The sequence below is a fragment of the Chelonoidis abingdonii genome, chromosome 9 (assembly GCF_003597395.2).
Source record: "Chelonoidis abingdonii isolate Lonesome George chromosome 9, CheloAbing_2.0, whole genome shotgun sequence".
Lineage (NCBI taxonomy): Eukaryota > Metazoa > Chordata > Testudines > Testudinidae > Chelonoidis > Chelonoidis abingdonii.
This window is the reverse complement of record NC_133777.1, coordinates 84,127,528-84,138,140: the sequence shown is the minus strand read 5'-3', so window position 1 is coordinate 84,138,140 and position 10,613 is coordinate 84,127,528.

Genomic DNA, 10,613 nt, shown 5'->3' with positions numbered 1-10,613 from the left:
AGACTCAGGGCATCTGAGTCTTGGGGTCCCCCAGGGAAGGTTTTGGGAGGACCAGAGTGAACCAAACACTGGAATTTTTGGCTGGTGGCAGCGCTATCAGATCCAAGCTGGTAATTAAGCTTGCAGGTTTCATGCAGGCACCCACATTTTGGACTCTAAGGTTCAGAATTAGGAATTATGCTTTATGACAGAGGGGCAGCCTTGCCTTTCTTCAAGCCTGGGGTGTGTCAACGTCTAGGCATTCTTAGCAAAATCAGTAGATTGTAGGTCACCATCCAAGTGGAAACGGTGCACCGACAACACTATAAAATGGTAGTTTCTATTCCCATAGCGTCACTTACTGGATCCTCTCCCACACAGCGCTGTTGTAGGTCAACATCTGCTCATGGGACCAGAGGCATGTGAAGTAATACTTGGCAGATTCCCCTGGAAGGAAAGGACAGTGACCCATGGACAGCAGAGCCATTCTCGGCTATTGCGTCAGTGTGCTCGCTGCCCTCGGCCTGTGTGATCCCAGAGACGGAAATCGATTTACAAGCCAGTTAAAACATGGATAAGCCTTGATCACAGCATGAGAACACAACACACATTTCCAAGCAGCGAAACTTGCAGACTGGGAGCAGAATGGGCATCCCCTCTCCCACCTCCCACTTGGGGAATTGAAATCAGAAGGATTTTTTCTCCCACGGGGTCATTGCAACAACTGAGCATCAGTGGTGCTCCAGCCTCTCCTGTCTCTTCTTAACACTTTCCCCTGTGCCAGAGCAATCCCCAGCTGGCCACTCGGACTCAACTTCACAGTTACAAAAAACAGGAATAAAACAACCTCTTAGCATAGGGAAAATTCACAAGCTAAAACAAAAGATAATCTAATGCATTTCCTTGCCTTTACTTACAATTTCTGTAACTTTATATGTATCATTTCATGTATCTTTTTAGGAGCAGGTTTACCTGCTTGATCCCTCTCTCTCTGTCCCAAGAGGTCACTAACAAAGAGAGGCCCTACAAAACCTTCCCCCCTGCCCCCCAGATTTGAAAGTATCTTCTTTCCCCATTGGTCCTTCTGGTCAGGTGCCAGTTAAGTTAATTGAACTGATTAACCCCTTACGGGTAAATGATTCTGTACCTCTAGCCAGGAGAGATTTTGTTACTGCAGACATAAAGGTTGTTACCATTCCCTTTATATTTATGACAACCTGCCAAGCCTGGGGCTCACAACCCCTGCTACAAGGTAGGCAAGTAGTGTTGTATCATCCCCATTTTATACCTGGGGAAACTGACATGCCTAAGCGTACACAAGTTAGTGGCAAAACCTAGCATCCAATCCTGACTCTCGGTCCCATGCTTTGACCCCCTGGACCTTCCTTGGCTGTCAGCTGTCCTTCCACAAGTCAGATTCCCTTCCCCAACAGGTAGAGCAAGTGGCTGTGATATCTGTATCAGGAGAAGCCTGTTGTTATCTTGGCTGTCTTCACTCCCTCTTTTGTTGTCAGCCCCTCACTTCTGGGTCACTCTGACACAATTTGCCCTTCCCGGTGAGCCCCTCACTTCTGGGTCACTCTGACACAATTTGCCCTTCTCGATCAGCAAAGCCTGAGCTGGCTAGAGCACAGGGAGTGGCCGCACGGCCCTGGTATGTAGGATGAGCTCATCCTTCTGACCGACAGTGGGGTCCATTGTGAGCACAAATGGCTTTCAGCAGGTTTTTTACACCTGACTGGAGCCCTGAGCCAGGCACTGGTGACTGCTGAGCCATGGTGTCACTCCGTCATGCTAAACAATGGCCATCCTCGTGTTGTGGCTGCAGTAAGCAGAAGTAAATGTGCTTGTTTCCACATGTTCGCTCTTGTGTGCTAATCCCAGCTCCAGCATCGACTCACTGTGTGGCCTGGGGGACGTCCGGCCCCCCTTGGCCTCCGCTTCCCCCTCTGCGAGGTCTGGATAACAGTACTTGCCTCACAGGCCAGGCTGCTGGGCGAGTGTCTGTCTGCCCAGGGCAGCTGAGTGTTGTGAATTAGTTATTTAGGCCATTTGAAAACTTGATTTGAGCCCTTCTGGGTCAGTTGTGCCATTGGACTGTGTTAATTGGGGGAAATGATTGGAGCTGGCCTATTGCTTATAAATCTGCTGAAAATACTGGGCCTGTTCCGCAGAGAGCTAGCGGAGCAGATTTGTACAGCTGTAGAGTTGGCTCCCTGAGTGCCATGGTCTTGGGGACAGCATAGGAGATAAAGACCTCTGGATTCGAGGCCAAATTTACACACACTCCTTCTCCTGCTGTGAGCAATGTTCCGGGGCCAATTGTCCCTTTTGACTGAATGATCACCTCCCCTCCAGCTAGGACTTGAGAGGCATCAGTAGGAGAGGAGTGAGAAGAAGGGCTTTGATTTCTAATGCTGCCGATCTGGCAGGAGCAATAAGCATTACATTGGCTGTCGGAGGGCTGGGGGGGCAATTGGAGCTCAAATTTCTTATGTTCACAGCCTGCATATGGAGAAATTAGATAAAACATCACATCCTCTGGCTGGGAGGATGCAACGTAACACAACTTTATTTCTCAGAATTCAGAGCAACAACACCCCCCCCCAAAAGAGACAAAGCAGGCTGCTCATTAAAACAGACAGGTACAACTCATCCCACCTTACTCTGAGCTGGCTGGCTGTTAACTTCTCTGCGGAGGCCCTCGCCTGCAAGCAGGACCGGGATACCCCTCCCCAACATTTAAAGTGGAAGCTTACAATATTAATATAGTTTTCAGAATACCCCAGAATTGGCCAACCCCTGTGCTAGCCAAGAGGGGCCTTCAGGTGTTGAAAGATGCCAAAGCTGAGAAGACCCAGGCTCCCCCACTGGGGCAAGTGTTTGTGTGTGGCATAAGGCAGCTGATGGGCTGAAGGTCGCTGAAGAGATTTGGTTAGTTGGTTAAAACACCCTCTGTTTCCAGGATGACCCAAACTGTTCCTTTTCTGTGACAGACCCTGCAACCACCCTGACCCATAGGTGTGACCACATCCCAGCACAGGGTTAACACGTTCTCTCTCTGTTGGCACAGGCAGCGGTAATATCCTGCCCCAAACATTGTTTCACCTTTTTCCTTCCTTCACTGTAATCTGATGGTGATTTCCTGCCTTCGGTGGGGCTGGGTGCAGCCCCGCTTTATTTTTACTCCTCATTGTGTTATGCTGGTTCAGTTCCCAAACGCCATAACGAATAAGGTTGTGTATGAAATCTAATTATTCCTCTGCCCTCTCCATATTGTCCTATTCCACAGAGCTCTGCTTCCCTGGAGCCAGCGGGCTGGTCACTGAACTTCCATCGTTCTGTGCCCCCAGTGGGAATGCCATGGAACAGCTGCCTCGTTTGTCACCCATCGCTCACTCTCTGATGACTGATTGGAGCTGCTGATGTTCCCAGGGGGCTGATCTGGCCTTTCTTGCCCTTCGTGTACCATGGCATCCTTGTGGGTGAGGCTGAAGTTCTTTTGTTTCCTCTCTACTGGTGCTCCGGGTGCATGGCTTGTCTGATGATTTGTATGTGGTGTTGGGCTTGTGTTAGCTTCTTTGCTTCCCTTTGTGGCTTCCCCGGCATGTTGCCTTTGCAGCTTAGCTGGGTGTTAAGAGACTCACACGCTTTTGGCCATTGCCTGCCAAAAAGGAATTGTTGCTTTTCTTTTATTAATAATAATAATTAGTGCATGTCTTTGTCCAGCTATACTGTAGAATAAGTGACATCTCTTGGCTGATAACCAGGGATCCTAGTTTTCCATGATAACCTGCCCCCAAAATTTTCTGATTAAAAAAACAACATAAAAATCCACAATTAAAATGAAACACTGAATTTTAGTTTCTCTAGCCACAATGTATATAGGTGTCAGTTGATCACAATGTTTTATTCATATATTTACAATTTTTAAGCAAGTTCAAAGCCTACCAGTACCATCCATTATAATAAAATATAGTTCATAGAATGATCCAGTCACGGTCCATTGTTTCTTTGCTGTTGTCGATGGTTCTGCTCTATCAGCCTCTTGTTTTAGTTTCTTTTCATTCAGTTTGTTTAGCGCTTTCTGTATGTTCTACAATTGTTGGCCTCTGAATGTCATCTCCAGCCTTGCTGCACACAGTACACAACAGCATGTTACCATCAATGTGAAATTTGTCCTTGCCAAACTCAGTGACATGGACTTTAGGGGGACTTTTAAAGTTTTCAGCAACTTTTCATAACTTTAATTACTTGCGTCTGGAGGCTGAGGTGAAATTTGAGATGCATCAAAACACAAACCCCTATGCACCATTGAGTAACCTCTGTACACCAAAAGCAGTATATTGGAGTATATTTAGCTTGTAAATTTACAGTGCATTGAAAACTCAGCCACAAGAGGGGCAGGTTGCACACCTTGAATAAGTGACCCTGGTACTTTCAGTAAAATGTATGTGTTAATTTTTCACAAAATATAAAAACTAAAGATTCTCTGTCAAAAAGCAACTTCTGCGTTTTTCTGTGGCAAACAGATTTCTAGACTCCCGTCTGATAACTGTCAACAAGCACAACAACGCCACTTAAGGGTACACCTGTTGTCTACAGAAGCCAACAGTCCAGCACCTTTAATTAAAGATGCAAATTGAGTTAAAAATTGCTAGGGAAGGGATGAATTGGAGGGACACAATTTTGAGCCCACTGAGCTCAGTCACCTGGGGCTGGAGGCGGGTATTTCCTGCATGTGGAGAGATAAGAAGCATAACCCTGAGAATAAAGAAATAGAAGCCATACCATGGAAACCCTACTAGGGACTTGCCCAAAGTCCATCAAAATCTATGAGAGTCTTTTTATTGACTTCAGTGGGCTTTGGATGCGCTCTGGTGCCATATGACAATTATTCTAAACCTAGTCTTGCCTATTCATGTTAATGACTAACATGAAATGAATTGGCTAGTGAATTGTATATGAGAAATGCTGCTAATGTGCCTGACCCAAGAAGCATGTTATGTGACAAAGTTCCTCCTGCGCTTATTGGCGCTTATTGGCGGATTTGTTCACCTCAGTGATCTTCCCCTCTTGTGGAACCCACAGTCTGGGTCAGCTCCTCTTGTGTCTGATCAGGAGTTGGGAGGTTTGGGGGGAACCCAGGCCCGCCCTCTACTCCGGGTTCCAGCCCAGGGCCCTGTGGATCGCAGCTGTCTATAGTGCCTCCTGTAACAGCTGCATGACAGCTACAACTCCCTGGGCTACTTCCCCATGGCCTCCTCCAAACACCTTCTTTATCCTCACCACAGGACCTTCCTCCTGGTGTCTGACAATGCTTGTCCTCCTCAATCCTCCAGCAGTATACTCTCTCACTCTCAGCTCCTTGCCTTCTTGCTCCCAGCTCCTCACACACGCTCCTTCTCCTCTGGCTCCTCCCTGCCTGACTGGAGTGAGCTCCTTTTTAAAGCCAGGTGCCCTGATTAGCCTGCCTTGATTGGCTGCAGGTGTTCTAATTAAACTAGCTATCTCTACTGCCTTCTAGAAAGATCTTAATTGGCTCCAGGTGCCTTGATTAACCTGGAGCAACTGCCATTTGGTTACCAGGGTACTAGGGATTTGTTTAGCCTGGGGCTAACATACCTGTTTCTCAGTACTTTACTGTAGCCATCTGGCCTTGCCCCATCACAGTTAGTGCAGTCAGAACAAGGCCACTCCTGTTCTCTGAGTGCTGATGTTGTAAGCAACAGGTGTATTTCTGCAGACCAGGCTCCAAACCAAATCTCAGTTCTCCTCAACGTGCATGCAATAGTCCCATTGGTTTCTCTTCAGAAATGCAACTTTGAGCCCTAACTTTGAGCAGGTCCCAAGCAGGGCCGGCCCACAACATTTTAGCACCTGAGGTGGGGAGCTCAAATGATGCCCTCATGTCCCCTCGCTTGGGCCAAAACTTTGCAAGGTTTCAATTCTGCCTTTTCCCTGTTCTACTCCTCTCATGGTGCTGCTCTGCTTCCTACCCCAATAAAGGAGAACTAACAACTTAAAAGGCCTTGTTCAAAAATTGTAAGTAACATTTAACTTTCAAACGCCTGAACAGCAAATGTAACTTTTCTTGTTTGCATAGTAAACACTGGCATTTTTATCTGTTTGAATAATCAAAGTGGTGCTTTCCGTGCCTTCTTGGTTGCAAAGATTTGAACTGCTTCCTGAAGGTCCACAGCCTGGGCCAGCTCATGCTCTATTGAGATGGTTGCATTCACATCACACGTCATCATGTGTCAACACTGTCTCTAGTGCCCTGCATTGCTGGTGTAGGTCTTCAGGTATAGAGAGGAGTTTTGGAATATCATACACCATCCCAAATATACCGCTGTATTCCTTGAGCTGCGTGAAATGTTCTCCAACTGACTGTCTTGCACAATCTAGCACCTGGTTAAAGAATTCAGCTCTGAATTGTTGTTTGAGGTCTCTTATGGGATTATCCCATGCCTCGTAATCAAAATGTCTTCTTCTTCAGTGACTCTTGTATTCTTGAATGGGTGGGAAAATAGCTTCAGTGTGAAGTTCCTCTGCCAACTTCTGTGCACTTTTCAGAACGTTTTGAAATCGCTCATCTAACTGGTAAGACTATAGATATGACTTTGCTTTGTCCATTTGTTCCATTGCTCCAGACATATCAAGGTCAACACCTCGGAGTCTCTTGCTTACAACATTTATTTCAAACAGTATGTCATGCCACAACACTAAGCCACACAGAAATCTGAAGTTACGTACGTTTCTGGTGATTCCATTTCCCTCTGCCACTGTTCTCCCACAAACAGTTCCTGTCATAGCATTATCCTCCATAATGGCAATTATGGCATCATCTGTCTTCCCAGTTTGATGTTTATTAGGCTTTATCACCTCCACTCAACTTTCCCATCATATGGCACTCAGTAGTTCCAGTGTCAGAGAGGTTGTTCCCAGATGTTGCTTCAAAATTTGCCATCGATGAGTTAATGCAGAGAAAAATACATAGATGCTTTGAATTACATTAAAAAAATTCAGCAGCCTCACTAGAAGTTGATGCTGCATCACTGACCACCAAGTTCAATGAATGAGAACTGCATAGGATGAAAAAATCTCTAGGGTTTAACTCTCAGATCCGTGTCTGCACTCCTGTTCATTCCTCTCATGTTGGCGCCATTATCGTAGCCTTGACTTCTCATGTCAGCTATCGCAATTCCCGTATCTTCCAGCTTTTTAAGCAGCATATTTGTCCTATCAGCTCCTGTAGTATCATCAATGTCAATAAATTCTAGAAAATGCTCTCTGACAATCACCATTGCAGGGACATTTTCACTAGGTTCTGTTGTTGTTACAAAATGCACCATTAAAATCATTTGTTCTATATGGCTGATGTCAGGTGTGCAGTCCAGAATAACAGAGTAATATCTTGCTGACTTTGGATCTGCCACAATCTTCTGTTTGACTTTTGTTGCCAGTAACTGTGTGATCTCATTTTGAATTGTTTTTCCAAGGTAGTGGTCTATGTACATTTCTTGGGTGGTGACTCTTCTTAGATGCTCCTGGAGTACAGCATCAAACTCAGCCCTCAGCTCCACAATTTTAAGGAAGTTTCCATTGTTTGGCACATACAGCTGACCTGAAGTGTCACGCAGTGCTAGGTTTTGGGTAGCAAGCATTCTCACAATGGCAACGAACCTTTTCAGAACATTTTGCCAATAAAGATACTCTGATGCAATCTTCTCTTGATGCTGATCATCTATGGTGGCCTTTAACCTTAGTCTCATCTCAAGCTCTTTCCACCTATGGAATGCTCTCTGGTGATTTGCTGCCTTCTCATGACATGCCAGATTTTTCCAATCCTTTGTTCCTGTAGAAACTAATGTGACTGGAACATTAGACTGGAAGAGTTTGCAACAAAAACAGTATGCAGCATTTGGTTTTTGAGTACATAAGCCATGGCCTCTCCATTTTGTCACCTTTGGTGATTTCATGCCTGTAATGTCTTGGATGGAAACTTCTATTTTCACTGTCTTTGGGGAACATGAAGTTTTTCACTTGCTGTGGCCCATGCAGTATAAGGAAGTCCCGCAGGCTACTGCTCAAGTGGGTCCACAGTCCTTGATCATCTAGACTTAAGGAACTAAATTTAGCAGCAGCTGTTTCTTGCGCCTCCGCCACACTCTTCTCTGATCTATACTTTTCTTCAGGAATGTGCATGTTTACATCCATTTGAGATGGAGATATGGATGCTGCAGTAGTTGCCAGGTCACCTGCACTCTGACTAACTGGAAGATCAGGTATCTCCTGACCACCCACATCCTCACTGGGGCCGGAAGGCTCACCATGAACATTTGTGTCTTTGAAAAGCAGCAAAGAGTCCTGTGGCACCTTATAGACTAACAGAGGTATTGGAGCATGAGCTTTCGTGGGTGAATACCCACTTTGTCAGATGCATGAACCCATGAAAGCTCATGCTCCAATACATCTGTTAGTCTTTAAGGTGCCACAGGACTCTTAGTCTGGATCTGTAAAAAGCAACAAACACAGCTACCCCTCTGATTTGTGTCTATGTATCTTCCCCCCCTCACATTAGATCTAGTCTCTGCTATTCAGTGAGGTTGTGAAGAGCTGTGGGTGTTTCCAATTTTTTAATCAAAGCCCCTAGAGTTGATAAAGCTTTATAACTTCCCTGGCTTTCTATTAAATATCTGCACACTCTTTCTCAATGCTTCCATGCGAGCCAGTAAAAACTCTTGCACTACTGGGCATTGAGATTTTTCTCTTTCCTGTGCTACAAGCCCGTCTCTCTGCATGCAGCCAGCCTAGTCTCTAGGTTCAAAGCAATCTGTGAGGAGCATTACTTCAAACATTCAGAAACTTCAGCCAAAGTCAGTTGGCATGTCAGTTATAGGGTTAGATGGAGATGTTTGAATAGAATAAGAAACCAAGCCAAAACATGGTTAGTTTAAAAAAATGACATTATTATATATTACTTTGGTAGTGGTTGTAGTTTCACTTTCCTGTGCAATGGCTGGTTTCTTCAGACACTCAAAGTCTGAGCATAGCTCTGGATATGGGGCGTAAGCAAGGAGAAGTAAAGAGATAGATGGGAGAGAAGTCTAGATTCCCAACAGCTGGGTGTGTGTGTGTGTGTGTGCACGCACGAGAGAGAGAGAGCTGAGTCAACCCAAGCCAGTTTCCCAGGACAGCAGAACCTACGAACGCCTCAGGAATGGAGGGTGTTCGTAACTCTCTGAACAAGCCGTAATGGGATGCTCCTCAGGGCGGACTGCCTGGGGCGGAGCTCACAGCTCTGCAGTGGCTGCCTGGTGGGTAGGGAGGGGGACAGGCAGCTGTTTCTAGCCCCTGGCTGCAATGGTGATGAGTGAGGCACCTGGGGGCACCGCAGTGTCTGTGGGCGTGCAGTGCAGGCTGTGGCCCTTTAAAACTGAGCCATTCCTCCAGAGCACAGAATGCAGGAAGGAGATCAGGCTCCGGCATCTGCAGCTTATACTCCAGGCTGGGTTTCAGTAGCAACCAGGGCTCAGAGCTTGTAAGCTTATGTCCCCCTCCCAGCCAGGGGGAGGGAGAGGGGAAAACAGCATTCACAACATCCTACCTGTAAGTGACTGCCCCATGCCATGCCTTGGTGAGTAGGGGGTGGATGGGCAGCCCAGATGTGCCTACCATTAAGATGCAATACAGGCAAAGTACAATATTTGCTTTTTTTGGTCTCTGCTGCTGCCTGTTGGTTACTTCCAGTTCCCCAGGGTGTCTGGTTGACTGGTCAGTCCCTAACTCTGGTGTTCTTATCTTTGAAGTTCTACAGTAGCTTGGAGGGGCAATAGAAATGAAGAGAGGAAAGCTGCATGGAGAATCTCAATTGCTCTCCTTGCTGCACATCGTCATGTCAAAGCTGTGTTCATTCATTCCATAATTGTGTGTGGGTCTTTTTGATGAGCAACAGAATGACAAAAATCTAAAAAATGCTTTTTATTTCGCAATGCATCCTCCTCTTTGATTGTAAACGAGGCTAACGGCTATTCTCAGGAAATTAAAAATCAGGTGTTACAATAACTTTTAAGGACCTTTTTGGCAGTGTGTCCCTGCTCAGGTCAGGGTATTCAGTGTCCAAGGGCTTTAAAAGAGATATTAGAGATGCAGAGAGCCTCTGAAGGAACATGCTGCCTCCCAGGTGGGGGGATGGAACTCAAGAGTGTGGCACTGCTCCATATGCGGTGTGTGCGGTGTTGGTAGCTTTGTTGGTCCCAGGATATTAGAGACACAAGGTGACTAAGGTAATGTCTGTTACTGGACCGACTTCTGTTGGGGAGAGAGATGAGCTTTCCAGCTTACACAGAGCACCTCTTCAGTTTGCACTGCAGCTGGGAGGTGTGATTCCCAGCATGGGAGACAGACTTGGGCTAGCACTGTCAAGCAGCAGTGATGATGCTCTCCTCAGAGAGGCCAGAACCGTAAGCTGCTGTGTTACCTCTCTGCCTGAGCAAGAGAGAGCTTTGCTGGCGCTTAAATTTTGTCAGCTCCTAGCCACACCACTCCATCCACCTCACCAGCAAACTCCTTGAGGCTCCGCCAGCCATAACTTGCCTTGCAGTGATGTTGAGTGCACCCCAGTTCCCCAG